The sequence below is a fragment of the Macaca mulatta genome, chromosome 5 (genome assembly GCF_049350105.2).
Source record: "Macaca mulatta isolate MMU2019108-1 chromosome 5, T2T-MMU8v2.0, whole genome shotgun sequence".
NCBI classification, from domain to species: Eukaryota; Metazoa; Chordata; class Mammalia; order Primates; family Cercopithecidae; genus Macaca; species Macaca mulatta.
In genome coordinates, this window is record NC_133410.1 from 128,546,857 (window position 1) to 128,562,884 (window position 16,028).

General features: G+C 38.2%; 1 long non-coding RNA gene across 1 annotated transcript in view; it reads left to right on the top strand.

The window, feature by feature from the left end:
* Positions 1–13,850, top strand: part of LOC106998479 (uncharacterized) — a 72,220-nt gene extending 58,370 nt beyond the window's left edge. The window contains exons 2-3 of the long non-coding RNA XR_013417289.1: positions 7,650–7,720; positions 13,736–13,850. This is a non-coding gene — a long non-coding RNA (uncharacterized LOC106998479). The remainder of the gene's footprint in view (positions 1–7,649; positions 7,721–13,735) is intronic.
* The last annotated feature ends 2,178 nt before the right edge of the window (positions 13,851–16,028 follow it).

The window sequence follows — 16,028 nt, forward strand, 5'->3', positions numbered from 1 at the left end:
CTAAAAATATAAAAATTAGCCAGGCATGGTGGTGTGCACCTGTAATCCCAGCTACTCAGGAGGCTGAGGCAGGAGAACCACTCAGACCCGGGAAGTGGAGGTTTCAGTGAGCCAAGATCATGCCATTGCACTCCAGCCTGGGCGACAGAGCGAGACTCCATCTCAAAAAATAATAATAAAAAAATGTTCTACATTAATTACATAAGTACAAGACTGCTTGTTAAAGCATATGAGGCCGGGCGCGGTGGCTCAAGCCTGTAATCCCAGCACTTTGGGAGGCCGAGACGGGTGGATCACGAGGTCGGGAGATCGAGACCATCCTGGCTAACACGGTGAAACCCCGTCTCTACTAAAAAAATACAAAAAACTAGCCGGGCGAGGTGGTGGGCGCCTGTAGTCCCAGCTACTCGGGAGGCTGAGGCAGGAGAATGGCGTGAACCCGGGAGGCGGAGCTTGCAGTGAGCTGAGATCCGGCCACTGCACTCCAGCCTGGGCGACAGAGCGAGACTCCGTCTCAAAAAAAAAAAAAAAAAAGCATATGAGGGGGAACCTAATCTGATGGAATTCAGGTAAGGAAAGCCTCTTAGAGTGTAATTTAAATTGATAGTTAAGGGATAGGTCGAATTAGGTAAATGAAACATAGAGAAATCATTACAAGAACAAAAAAATGCATGTGCAAGGACCCTGGGGGAAAGAATTAATCTGCAATGTTTGAAAAAGAGAAAGAAGCAAGTGTGGCTGCTGCAAATAGATTAAGGAGATCTGAGAGAGATGAGGCTGGGTAATAGCCAGGGACCAGATGGTAAAACCTCTCTCAGCCATGGTGAAGGTTTTAATTTTGCCCTAAGACTACGGGAAGCCGTAAAAGGGTTTTGAATAGAAAATGACATGACTAGAATTGCCTTATTAAAAGCTCTGTTTGGCTTCCATAGGTAAATGGATTACAAGGAGGCCAGAATGAATTTGGGAACCTGATTAGCAGGCGATGGCAATAACCAAACCAAGACATGTTTGTGACTTGGGGCTAGGGGGGTGGCTCTCCAAGTGTTATCTGTGGGTCCCGAAAGGTTCCTGGAGATCCTTTCATGAGATCTGCAAGGTAAAAATTATTTTCATAATCACACTAAGACATTATTGGCCCTTTAAATTGTGTTTGACATTTTCACTGCTGGTACAAAAGCAGTGAAATTTAGCTCTAATCAAGGCTGAGGTACTAAACTGTGTTTATAGTCATTAAATTCTTCATCTCTACATATTCTCAGTGAAAAACTGCAAGCATTCTTTAAGAATATCCTTGATGAAGCAGAAACATTTATTAATTTTATTAAATCTCATCCCTGACTATATATCTTTTTAATATTCTGTGTGACAAAATGGGGAAGCATTTTGCTGAAGTAGTTCAAAGTTATTGCCAGCTTCCCAAAGCAGAAGCTACTTTTCTCTTTACAGTAACAGAGGTCAGGTGCTTAATGTAGCAGAAGGCTAAAGAGAGCCAGGATATGGGAGTGAATGCTCCAAAATCCAGAGAAGAAAAGAGATAAAGATAATGGGGTCCTATGTAAATATGTCTATGGACAATTATGAGTCACTCTCCAAAGCTATTCAACCCCTCAATCCTGACTGTTAGGTAGTCATGAATAGAGTCATAGGGTGACCCTAGAAAGCCATTGTTTGCTGGGTATTAACAGTGATATGCTACAGGAAGTTCATAATGGATCAGAGAATGCTTTGTGTGCATCTCTTTCCAACTCTGCTTTCAGTAATGTCAGGTTGGTAGCTTGAAATCAGACATGGTGTTCACATTTACACTATGCTAATTGGCAAACACTACAAATCAGGGTAGTGGAGAACGGGTGGTAAAACATTTACCAACACACCTCTGGTTCTAGTTAGACCTCTGAATTCTTTCTCCCTCTGATGTTCCCAGGCAAATCATTGTCTTTCTCCATGAATTCTCATTTATTTAATAATCTTTGTTTCAAAAGAACATTTGAGATAAAAGTTGGCATTGTTTAAAATGTAAATATTTGGCATATAATATACAATCAATAAATGTTTGTTGAATATAAATGTTAATTGAATAACATGTAAGTCAAATAAAGGCTAAGAATGTATATTTTCATTGCCATTAATAACATTTTAAATCTGTCTTCTCATTACATGTATTTTGAATATAGCACTTATGTCATATTAGAATTATTTGTTTATATTTGAATGCCAAAAATCTAATTATTATGCCAAGGAATAGAGTCACTGAATTTCCTTTTTTCTATTTATTTTCATGAAACTTTATCTAGAGGAGAAACTAAAATTTTACTAATTTCTTTTCTCAATGATACATTAAACAGTTCTAGTGTTGACATTAATTTAGAGAAAAAAATAGGGACTTCAGAATTTTGAGAGAGCCTTCATTCAATCATGCTTTACAAAATTTTGTAAAGCTACTCTTCCTTAGCTGTCAATTGAAACAAAAAAATAAGCTCACTCATAATCCATTTTCAGTCATTCATGGATTAATGGGAGAGCTTGTGGGGTGGTTTGTTATGTCATCTTTGCTTTTCTTTATTCTCTTTTTAGCTTCCTGCCACTGAATCTTTGTATTATTCTTCAGAACCCACACTACTGCCTGACCAGGGGAAATAAAGAGCTCTGAAACACAAGTATTTCTTTTACTATTTTTTTTTTTTAGCAGTTCTCCAAAAAGTGTTGTTGTAGGAAGAGGAGGTCAAAGCAATTAACTTAAAAGGAATTTGTTTATATTTATTAGTTTCAAATATCCATTTACCATGAAGGTGGATCTGTTTAACTTTATACACAAAAATGGGACTAGAAATGCTACTTCAATAAAGTTGAGTTTGTTTAAAATCTCTAAGAAACTTATATATTGTCCACTTCTACAAAGGAACAAAACTTTTTAAAATTAGATAATAACTGCTCTTCCTCCAAAAAGCCTTCATATTTCACAATCTTAAAATACATTTCCACAGCAGGTACTTTGTCATGATGAGTGCATTGGAGCATGCTCCTTGGAAGATAAACAGTGGAAGATAAACAAAATGTTGGGCTTCGGTTATAGCACAGCCTTCCAAAAGAAATAAAGTGACTAGTTAATCCTTAGAGTACTGGAATTTGCTGTACTGTTAGCCAAACGAGTGTGTACATATGTTCAAATCTTGAATCTCTGGTCTGAGGAAAGAGCAGAAGGAAGATAAATGAACGACCACTGACTGACCTTGTCCAGAGGGTGTTAAGCGTTGTAGGGACCATTCCTATTCTTGAATGTGTGTGTTGTGGGAGATGGAAGTGAGGTAGGGAAGAAAACAGATAACGTTAGCATCACCTTTTTTTTTGACAGTTGAAGCTAAGCAGACAGTCTCTAAAAGTCTTTTTTCTGACAATTTCTAAAGCTTCCATGTTAAAAATCACTCTGGGTACCTCTGCCTTGGGTGAGGTTTCAGGCTGATTCTGAAGATTTTTTTTGCTGATGGTGATGCCATCTTTTTAGTTTGAAGATTCAACTAAGCTTTACTACAATTCACTTGATCTATTTGTCTCTCTACTATGTACAAGCAGCTGTGTGTGTATTTTTTTTTTTAAGCCATCTCTCAGGATATTGGAAAACACCTAGTTCACAAACAAATACATAAAACTTACATTAAATTTCCAATGCAGCATCTGAGGAGAGTGCAAATAAGTACTGTTCTGGGCACAGAAGAATCTAGCTCCCTGAACTCATTCTTGATGATCAGACTTTAATTGAATCAACATCACCATGTCCCTCAGTCGCTCATGTCTACAGCAGCCACATTGTCGGCTGCACTGGAACTAGGAAAAAACTCTCTGCACTGATTTGCATAGAAAAATAGGAGCTGAAAGAAGGGAACCAAGAAGTGTAGGTGCAGTTTTCAAGAGACTCATCAATGCTCTTTAATTCCCAGAATAACTGTTTCCTACTCTTGGCAAGTCAACCTTTGGGGCAATGTGTGATTTCTCTTTCTGGGCCAATAAATAGTGAAGGTCAATTCTATTATGTGGGATGGGGTCAGGAATAAAGGAGAAGAAAAATGGCTTTCTGTATTAGTACTAGTTGGGGGAATTTTACCTTTTCTTTTTCATCTACATACTTGCCTCTGAATAACAATGCTATTTCAAATATTTAATTCAAGACACACGTTGGTGTCAAGTTGCAGTAAAGTACCGCTTTTGATTTTTCAGGCCCTTAGTAGTGTTATACATTTTTCCTAAAATTTCCCTTGAGATCTAAGCATGTTTCTATTCCTTTTACATGCCCTTCAGTTTATTTCTTGCTACTAGTTCTGGAGTTTGATTTGTGGATCAAGTTAATTCACAGAGTCAATAGAGATACGCATTTTGAAAACTTACCTTTGAGCAGCCATTTTACCATGTCATTTTTCCTGTACCAACTGACATCCTCTAAAGGAGAGTTATGTTCCTTTAACTTCACAAAACACAGTTTGATATTTCAGAAAAATGTATGTTTGACAAATCAAAAGTAACACAAGGCAGAAACATCCTTTGTGAGAACTAAAAGGAGGGACAATAAAGCACAGTTCTTAGTTTCAGAAGACCTTATGTGTATAATTAAAGTCAGATTTCCGAATCATGTAAATGGCTGTGCTGAAATTATATCAACACATGTAGGTAAAAAGGAGAACAACAACAAAAAGTTACATCACAATGTAGTAATTATTTCTTTACTTCCTAAAAGTGCCGTGATAAGACTTTTAAAGGACCTATTCTAAATCACAACAAATCAGAAATAGTTCACTGTTCAATCAACAAATAATTTTTAATATTTATCATTTGCCAGTCAAACTGCTAGGTCTGCTGCTTTTATAAAATACTTTTTTCTTCTTGTCTATCAAAATGAAGAATTTAAGTTTCAGTGTCTTCAAAATGACATGTAAATAATTTTCTTTTAATTTAGTATATATTTAATAATCATTCTAAGTACTTATATATAATTACTTACTTTTTTTTTTTCTTTTTTTTTGAGACAGAGTCTTGCTCTGTTGCCCAGGCTGGAGTGCAGTGGCACAGTCTCGGCTCACTACAACCTCTGCCTCTTGGGTTGAAGCAATTCTCCTGCCTCAGCCTCCCGAGTAGCTGGGACTACGGGCATGCCCCACCACGCCCAGCTAATTTTAGTGTTTTTAGTAGAGACCAGGTTTCACTATGTTAGCCAGGCTGATCTCAAACTCCTGACCTACGGCAACCCGCCTGCCTCTGCCCTCTAAAGTGCTGGGATTACAGGTGTGAGCCACTGAGCCCAACCACTTATAAATATTAATTACAGAATGTGATTCCTAAAAATCTTAGTTTGAGTATTTCAGATCAATAAGAAGCAGTCAGCAATTGCATGACTACTCTAAAACATTCTGGATAAGAAATCAAATCTCCCAGCCTGGGCAATATAACAAGACCCCATCTCTACAAAAAATTAACCAGGTGTGGTGGCACATGTCTGTAGTATCAGCTGCTTGGGAGACTGAGGTGGGAGGATTGCTTAAGCCTAGGAGTTTGAGGTAACAGTGAGCTATGATCAGCCTGGGTGACAGAGTGTATCAAAAAGACCATGTATCAAGAAGAAAAAAAAAAGGAAAAATGAAAAAGAAAGAAAAGAAAATCTCTTAGAATTGCATTTTAACAACAACATAACGAGGTATATAGTTAAAATTAACAAGACTTGGCCTAGGCCGGGCGCGGTGGCTCAAGCCTGTAATCCCAGCACTTTGGGAGGCCGAGACGGGCGGATCACGAGGTCGTGAAATCGAGACCATCCTGGCTAACACGATGAAACCCCGTCTCTACTAAAAAAATACAAAAAAGTAGCCGGGAGAGGTGGCGGGCGCCTGTAGTCCCAGCTACTCCGGAGGCTGGGGCAGGAGAATGGCGTGAACCCGGGAGGCGGAGCTTGCAGTGAGCTGAGATCCGGCCACTGCACTCCAGCCTGGGTGACAGAGCGAGACTCCGCCTCAAAAAAAAAAAAAAAAAAAAAAAAAAAAAGACTTGGTCTATATTATCTCTCTTCTCCTACATGCATCTTTAAGTAAGGGCTACCCTCATGCCTTGGTACCAGCTGAATGATGAAGGTGTACAACTCACACTCTAATTCCATACCCAGTAATCCCAGGACTTTCTGCATGCTCCCATTCCAGTCCACTTCTACCTATTATTTGCCCCTTGGATTATATTCTCATTGCCAGCTCTGATCCAGGCTTTGGTTCTGCTGTTCATACTTGGTTTCTACAACCATGACTTTTCATGCTTTTTAAGACCAACGATTTGGACCTTCCATTTCCTTTCTGAGTTTTGGCTCCTTCTTGCGGAATTCCTAACCTGGTTTTAACATGTCAGGCTCTAGTCCCCAAGCCTTGTGCTATCTGGCCAGTGCCCTGGGTGACCCCATTCAGGTTATAGTGCAGGTTGTATTTTATATATTTAAAATGGTGAATGAAATAAGATTCATATTAGCCATGGTATGTGCATTTTTATCTTCAAATGAGAAATCATTTTTCTTATATATTTGTTTAAAACCTATGTTTATTGTTCTGGTAAAATGCTCTATTTATTTATCAGCAAAATGCTAATAAGAGTTACTTGAGATATGAATATAGTTTTGGGGTGTTTTCTACATTTTGACCAATTCAAAAGAATATACTGAAGTCCATAACTATATTTGGTTAAATCATAAATGGTAATGTATATGAAAGCATTTTAAACAGTATAATTGTTCTGCACATGTTTGTGGTTATGTTATTAGGCATAGCTGGTAGTCTCAAGAATAGGCAATGCCTTTGCTTAACGTTAAATGTATAGCTAAGTCAGATTTATGTAGAAAGTAGTTTTTCACTACATAAAATTTTATATATTAATATCTCAATTAGGAAATAATTTTATGATTACTTTTATAAAGAATAGTATCAAAATGAGTGATAAAAATGAATATTACTTTCAAACATGCTTACCTTACTTTTTAATTTAATTTAATTTTATTTTTGAGATGGAATCTCTCTCTTGTTGCCCAGGCTGGAGTGCAATGGTAAGCTCTTGGCTCACTGCAACCTCTGCCTCCTGGGTTCAAGCAATTCTCCTGCCTCAGCCCCCCAAGTAGCTGGGATTACAGGGGCCTGCCACCACCGTCAGCTGATTTTTGTATTTTTAGTAGAGGTGGGGTTTTGCCATGTTTGCCAGGCTGGTCTCGAACTCCTGACCTCAGGTGATCCACCTGCCTTGGTCTCCCAAAGTGCTGGGATTACAGGCATTAGCCACCAGAGATCACTTGGACTCGGGAAGGGGAACATCACACACTGGGGCCTATTATGGGGAGTGGGGAGGAGGGAAGGATTGCATTGGGAGTTATACCTGATGTAAATGATGAGCTGATGGGTGCCGACGAGTTGATGGGTGCAGCACACCAACATGACACAAGTATACATATGTAACAAACCTGCACGTTATGCACATGTACCCTAGAACTTAAAGTATAATAATAATAATAAAAAAAAGAAATAAAAAGCAAAAGTGAGGCACAGATGAGATGAGAGGTGCTTATATGAAATCTCTTATGTGAATTTGTTTTAAGGTGACTTAATTGAAACTCTGACTCTCTTCTTTTGACCCCTCAGCCTGAACAATCCATCAGCAACCCATGAGCCAGCAGAACAAAAGATGACAGAACTGGGGCTGGCAGAGCAAGGTATGAAGACAAGTGTGACTTTTATCACCTTTGACGTAACCTGATATGAATCATATTTGTGTCCCTCTGGTTCTGAATTTTATTACCAATGGAAAAACAACAACAAAAAAATGACATCAAATTTAAAATTTAGGTACATCCCAGCTTCTTTGCATGACATAGAATCATAGAAGTTTAGAGCTAAAATGAACTTTGTTTCTCCGTTGAGTCCCATGTCCTCGGCTGCCTTAGAAAGAAAAAAGATAAGCATAATACTTTCTGACATATGCCAAGTGAAGTACAGCATTAGGCTTTTTATATACACATTCTCTATGCATATATTTTACAATCTTTCAAATTCTTACAATAACCATCAATTTAGGAATCATTATCCCCAACTTATAGTTGAAAACTCTGACATTCAGAGGATTTAGGAAGATTTAAAAATTTTTAAGGGCAGAAGAAGCAGATATTTTTAAAAATTGCCCTGATTGTACCAGATAAAACATTTTCAGGGTATAAATGTAGATATCAGAAAATTAGCTGTGGCTTATTGCATTAGTCTCAGCAAGTCATGATGTCAGCCTGGATTAGAGTCAGTCGAGATGAAGAGAAAGAAATAAAATCAGTAGAAATTTAGAGTATAGAACTGATGGGACTGGTTATAGATTTGTTGTTGGAGGAGAGGAGAAAGAGACAAAAGAGCCAAATTTGACAACCAGTGTTTGACTTGAAGAACTGGCTGAATGGTGGAGTCATTTGCAAAGATGAAAAATCCTAACAAGAGGATTTGGGAAGTGGAAATGAGGCAGGGAGCAAAGGATGGGGAAGGAGATTGTGAACTGCTGCCATGATACAGGGAGTTTTTCAAATAGGTTTCTTTTTTTTTTTTTTTTTGGATTGTAGATCTGAGAATACATATTCTATCAAATGCCCACTCAACCCCTTTTTTCTCCCCTTATCCATGTGGCAATCCCAAGGGTTCTTGAGCCTTGAGTTTGAAAATGAAGATGCTAACTGCATTTTCTGGATAACTATAGAGGTTGACATTTATCAACTCACTTGATCTAAGACCATGTTGTAAGGAACAAGGCTTTGCTGCAGCCAGGCAGGCATAGGCAGAGGTAAACATCCTGCATGACTCAGCAGGATTGGAGTGCAGGTGCACATTTCCATGCTTTATATAATCACAGCTATGTAGACATAGCATAGAGAAGCTCATCACCTGGTTCTCAGCCACTATGCTTTGTAAGGTGTATAAATGTAACACTGACACTGTGAAGGACCTGCTGAATAAAGTCATGTCTCATCTACCTGCTGTCTCTCGACTGTTCTTCTAGCTCACTGTGCCGCATCCACCTACTCCCCTCAGACCTCAGCTGGGGCTTGAACCTGACACATGTGATCCCCTTGGACTTAGCTAGATTTTGGTAGATTGAAAGAAAGGGTATTATTTTCTTTTTTTCTTTCTTTTTTTTTTTTTTTTTTGAGACAGAGTCTTGCTCTGTTGCCCAGGCTGGAATGCAGTGGCACTATCTTGGCTCACTGCAAGCTCCACCCCCTGGGTTCACGCCATTCTCCTGCCTCAGCCTCCCGAGTAGCTGGGACTACAGGTGCCTGCCACCACGTCAGGCTAATTTTTTTTATTTTTTAATTTTTTTTTATTTTTAGTAGAGACAGGGTTTCACAGTGTTCGCCAGGATGGTCTCGATCCTGACCTCGTGATCCGCCCGCCTTGGCCTCCCAAAATGCTGGGATTACAGGCATGAGCCACCACGCCCAGCTGAAAGGGTATTATTTTAGAAGAATGATGTGTAATAAGGATATCACCTCAATTTAAACTGGGATTTTAAATTTTGGTGTGTGTTTGCTTAAAAGGTGCATCTAAAAGTTCAAAGAGGTGATTTGAGTGAAATAATTTACATAGTAGGAAAGTGTCTTCAAATAAAAGGGTGTGTGGGGGTAGAGATGTAAAAGGATATAAATGGACAAGAGGCTGTCTCTTTTACTGATGGGTCTTATGGTCTCGGTCTGAACCTAGATGGAGGCAGGGGCTGCAGGAGGACACTGAAGATTCCTTTTTCCCAGGCACAGAGGCACCTATCATGTGGCTAAGGGGCCAAAGTGATGAAGCAGGATACAGGTTAGGGAAGAGCACCATTTTCACTGTATCTGGGGATAACACAGCCTGGTTCTGAAATGATAAATGTTGTTTCAGCTTGAGGGTTTGCACTTTAGGTTTGCACCGGGGTAGGTGTTGGTACTATGAACAGGGAGCTAATGTTAAGAATCACTCTCAAGTGTCTCTGCTAGCCCTCCACAAGAGATGCCAGGCAGAAAGATCTGGGAGGAGTGCTTGCCAACTCTGTTCTATGTATTTGGGGACTACAGAAATATATAAATGAGACTCTGCAATTATACATAGGGTCATGAGATTGAGCTATGCGGTATTGTGGTTCTGTTGGTAAGCACAGGATGGTGAGGCCTGGGGTAAATGGGGATCACACTAAAAAAGTAGTATGTTTCAGAACAACTGATGAAACATATTTTAAAATGATGCATGCCCATGTCCCACCTCCAGAGATTCTGATTTAGAAAGCCTGGGGTGGCATCGTGGCAGCTGTGTGGTGCCAGAGCTCCATGAGTAGTTCCAATGCTTCTGCTTGGTTAAAAACCACTGCATTTAATTTACCAGAGTTGAGTCAGAGGTGGAAATGGCTAGCAAAGAAGAAGAAATTTAGATTTTTGGAGGTATTTCCCTTTTCGACTTTGTTTTATATTCTTGTCTCCTTCTCCCTAGCTTTCCACATTCCTATTAAAATAGCTTCCTTTCCCTACTGTTGGTTTTCTTAATTCCTCACTGAAACTTTCTCCGAAGGAGAATGACAGGAAGATTCAGCCAACCTTAGACTCTTCATACTTGGACTCAGTTGAAAAGAAAAATTAATAATGCAAACATCCTTTTTTCTTTCATAGAAGAAAATGGCTCACAATCTTGTTTTGTTTGATCAGCTCAATGCTAAATAATTGTGTGAATATTTTTCTTGAAACATCCCCTCTCTTCCACTACTATTTCCACAGCTCACTCTACTGTTATTTTTTGCTTAAAAGTTATCAATGGAATTTAGACATCAAAGCACCTTCAGCTTTATTTCTCCAGTCTGGCTCCACAGGCTGCAAAAATAACTCTCCAGAGTTGTAAGCCACAAAAATGACCCCTCACCAAACACACCTTAGTCCATTCCTATGTAAACTAGGGAAGTATGTCATTCTTTTGGAGAATCTATATCTAGAGTATTAAAAATAAGCTGGGTTAGTGAGTTAATTCTCGTTCAATGATTCTTTTATTTTCCAATGTTATTCGCCATTTTCAATCCAATGGCATGCTTGCTTTCTTGAAATAAAGCTGAACTACAATAACTGTAACAATTTTTTTAGTGCAACATTTCAAAAGTCCATTCTATTAACTGAGACAACAGAGGTCAAATTCACATCAGGAACATATCTTTCTCCATTTACTCCCAGGAATGAAAAAGAACAGATCAGTGTTCAGTTTGAAAGAGCCATAATTCAGCAGTCTTTCTATACTACCTCTCAGAGGAAGGAGCCTGCGTGTCTAAAGAGAGAAGTGAAGTTTAAGTACTGGAAAAAAGGAAAGTCTTCAGCCTTGGGAATGTAATAACCTGGGGTCAGCTGAGAACCCTGAGGAAGACTGACCCAATCAGCTGCTGGGAGAAGCAACATAACTGCTCTGCTGGAGGGAGAAACAAATTCTAATCAGATGTGAGTCAGCCATCCAGGGGGCTTCTGTTATCATGAGAAAAGGAAGTGCTCTTCCTTTCAACTGGAAAACTAGAATGTGCCACTTTTTTTTTATTGTTAATGCTCCTTCTTTTTTATTAGTTATGTAATAAAAATTTAACTTAAAAGTTGATATGCAAACAAGAAGTGTGTAACAATCTGAATATTTAACATTGATAGCTTTATCTATTTTAAAAAATTAAAGAGAATATATTAGAGTTTAATGTTTACTGCACACAAGATGAAACAGAAACTAAACTTCGTTACATTTTTAAAAAATTCTTTAACTTATTCAGTTTGGATTTATTATTTGTAAAGTGAAAAGAAATTCTTTTTCTCCAAAATGTTTGTCCTTTACTAACTTTAGAAAATTGATTTCACTATTCCAAGTTTCAGCTTTTTATTCAGAAATTAAGAAATATGTCAGTATGTGTCTATTATTACTATAGGTCGCTTCTCGGCCTTTTGGCTAAGATCCAGTGTATTGTTATTATAGAATGGGTTCTCAGATAAAGAAAAAAACTAAGAATTTTCTCAGGTTTTTGGGACTATTTCATTATAAAAACAAAAACTATATATGATTAAATTGATATTACCTTTTTGATGGACTCACTTGGAAAAGAGTGACAAGATGCAATTTGAGGAGTTTTATGGGCCAATGTTAAGGCTAGGCGTACATTTTCTATTTTGAAATCTCTGGTATCTTTGTGGTACCCAGAATATGTAGTGAGGTAAATAGATATCACCTTAAGAAACAGAAAAAAGAAAAATAAAAAGAAACACCTTCTATTTCTCAATGCTTATTAACTAAAAATGCAAAATTTATTCACATTTTTCAATGGGGGGTCATATGGTTTGACACATCAAATAACACATAATAGTGGTAACGCCAAAGGGAGGCTTGAGGACCTCTTTTAGTGCCCTGCCTCTTCCTACAGCCACTCCACAAGATTTCATAATATTTTTCCATCTAGACAATTGACATTTTCTCAGTCATATAGAAATTATCTTTTGAAACATTTCTATTTTCATTGATCTGTGAGTCGTGGTCTAATTAAAAACAAGTTAGACACATTCCTGAACTTTCCCGCCCTCTACTTTCTTCTGCCACTACATTTCTCCATGTGAACATGAGATTCCAGCAAATACTTCAATGAATAAGGAAACATAAATTTGAGTGTTTATTGTCTTCGAAGAAAGCAAAAAGAATACTGCCAGTGTATTATAAACACTCATATTTTCATGCAAACAAACTCCTTACTGAAGGAAAAGGGACAAAGATCATTTGTGGAGAACAGAAAGACTCAAATTAAATAATTTTATTGTCCATGTTCCACAGTTGATTGCGATGAAGTCATATCATTATAACTAAGCTTTTATTCTATCATTTTTATGTGTGCTTCATAGAAAAGCTATATGAGAAAATACGGAAATGAGGGGGATTGTCTGTGGATTATTATTATTTTTAAAAAATTCTCAAATTGGCGGCCGGGTGTCGTGGCTCACGCCTGTAATCCCAGCACTTTGGGAGGCCGAGGTCGGCGGATCACCTGAGGTCGGAAGTTCGAGACCAGCCTGATCAACATGGAGAAGCCCCGCCTCTATTAAAAATACAAAATTAACCAAGCGTGGTGGTACATATCTGTAATCCCAGCTATTCGGGAGGCTGAGACAGGAGAATCGCTTGAACCCAAGAGGTGAAGGTTGCGGTGAGCCAGGATTGCGCCATTGCAGTTTAGCCTAGGCAACAAGAGTGAAACTCCATCTCAAAAATAAAAGAAAAATTCTCGAATTGGCTTGGGTTTTGAGAGTTTCTATCTACTACTGACTTCCACACATCTAAACCTCACACATGCAGCCTGGTCAACATAGTAAGACCCCGTCTCTACAAAAATAATTTTTTTTTTTAATTAGCCGGGGGTGGTGATGCACACCTATAATCCTAGCTACTTGGGAGGCTGAGGCAGGAGGATTGCTTCAGCCCAGAGAATTATAATTGCACCACTGCACTACAGTCTACGATCATACCACTATCACCCAGCTTGGTGATAGAGCAAAACTCTGTCTCTAAGAAATAAAGTAAATAAATGAATCAATAAACAAACAAACCTCACACATATCGGGACTGGAGGAAAAGCAGAGCAAATTTTTTTATTTCAGAAACTGGTAGATAGGAGTAATCAAGCAGATATTACCTAACGAAATACTTATTCTGTTTAAAATTTTCTTTTACAGTTATTTGACAAGAAATCTTAGAGTCCTCACTTTCTGGGAGCTCAGAGAAAGGTAAGAGCCTTAGCTGAATTTCAGTCTTTCAATTGTGTCCTTATTGTGGGTAATAAGGACACAATTGAGGTTGAAATGCCCGTCTGAGATATCCCTTGAGATACAGCTTTAGTTTCTGTTTCATCAAAAACATATGAAGAAGTCACAATGTGTAAAACATTGTAGTTTGGGGATGGATAGAAAGAGGAATTAGACATGGCCTCTGGTTTAACAGGAGATTTTAATCTGGTGAGGAGAATGGAGAGAGTACACAATGAGATTTAGGGAGTGAATGAAACAGAAGTTGTGGGGAAAATGCTGAAGGTTGTCTAAGTAGCTAAGGCTGCAGCTTGTGGTTCTGATAGGCGAAGTGTTACTGTTGGGGATGTCTTTTAATCCCTCTCTTTGCTGAGTGACCTGGGAGCTACACTGCCTAGGTCTGACGGGGAGACTTGTAAATAAATCCCACCTGAATTGGGAATCAATAGCACCCATTTGTCTGCACAAATATCAAGTACTTTTACAGCATCTGTAGTCTCAGTGGTTCTTAAACCTTGGAACAGTGTGTATCTTTTAGAAAATGTGAATAAACTAAGATCTTTTATCATAGAAGGGGACAAAAAAACACACGAACAATTTCAAGGACTTCTTCCTAAAGTCCTTAGGCAAATCATCTAATCTCTCTGTGTCTCAGTTTCTCAATCTGTAAAATCAGAGTGATAATACCTGCTTTAGTAAGCAGTGGGGAGAATTAAATGAGAGAATTATGGAAAGTATCTAGCACAGACCCCAGGGCAAATTTGCGATAAATGACAGTCATTATTATATTCTTTCTTTCTTCCTTTTTACTGTGAAACTGTACTGCTTCCTTGACTGTGACTGATCCTATCACAGAGACAAGGCTGGGGAGTCAGATAAGGGACTGGTCACAGAGGAAGGCAAATGAAATAAAGGTGATAGATGAACTTCATGCCCAGCCAAAAATATGATATAATTAGGAAATCTGAAAACTTTTACAGGAAGTTATCTGGGGAAATGACTTTGAGAATATGTAGAATAACTACGAAGATGCTATTTTAATTGTAGCTATTTTATGGGCTTAATACTAATGCTGATAGTATTAATTTCCAAATCAATGGCAAATGCACACTTACAGAGAGTTTATTATATGCCAGGCATTGTACTTAGCTTGGCTTACGTAGGTCACCTTCTTTAATTCTCATAATATAAAATAATACACCCCAAAATACCCCATCTGAAATTCTGAAATAAAAAGCCTCTGAAAACTAACATTTTGCAATGATTGATTCAGTAGCAAAACCTGAACAGAACTGCCAGAGGATGTTTTTAGTCTTTATTTTTCTCACTTAGAGTGAATATTCGTGCATTTTGAGGCAGCCGTCTTAATGTTTGGTCATGGTGTTTTCTGTGACCTCACTGGGGTAACACTCCATAATTCCATGTGGACTCTATCCCATGTGTAACATGTGAAGGAGTCCCAATTCCAAAATTCACCTTGCCGCCAGGATTTCTGATAAGCTAGGGTGCCAGGATTTCTGATAAGGTAGAGTGGGCCTTTGAAAACAGTAACATTTATTGATCACTTGCTGTGTACTAGCCTTTGGTTCAAGTCTTATGTTTGTTTATTTTATCCCCATAATAGTCTTCAGAGGAAAATATACTTATCATCTTTCCTGCTTTACAGTTGAGGCAACTGAGGTACAGAGAGGTCAGGGAACCCAGGGTTACAAGACAGTAACTCAGAAACATAAAATTTGAACCCAGCCCATTGGGATCTGGGAAGCTTTTGCTGAAATACTATACAGACTACCTCATTTATATTATTGAAATTGTTATCCTTACTTTATAGCTGAAAATTCTGAGGATTAAAGATTCACTAATTTAACCAAGATAAAGTGTCTGTGTGATCTTGAGCAAGTTACTTAATCTCTCTGGGCCTCAGCTTTCCATTCTGTAAAATGAAGGTAATGATAATCTATACTGCATTGCTGTGGGGATTAAATGAGTTTAAAACAATGAGAGCAGTGCCTGACATACCTCACGTAATCTATGCATCTTAGATCTTACTATTTTTTACAACTAGGCTATGTGGATGGTAGGAGAAAAGAGAAGGATATGATGGAAGTCAATCCTCATGCAAAGATTTACTATAGAAAAGGTAAAAAAATAATATTTTTCAGGTATTAAATCAGTGTTTTCTTTATTTTTTGTTCCTTAGTCCTTAGGTGTGTAGTGGCTGCCT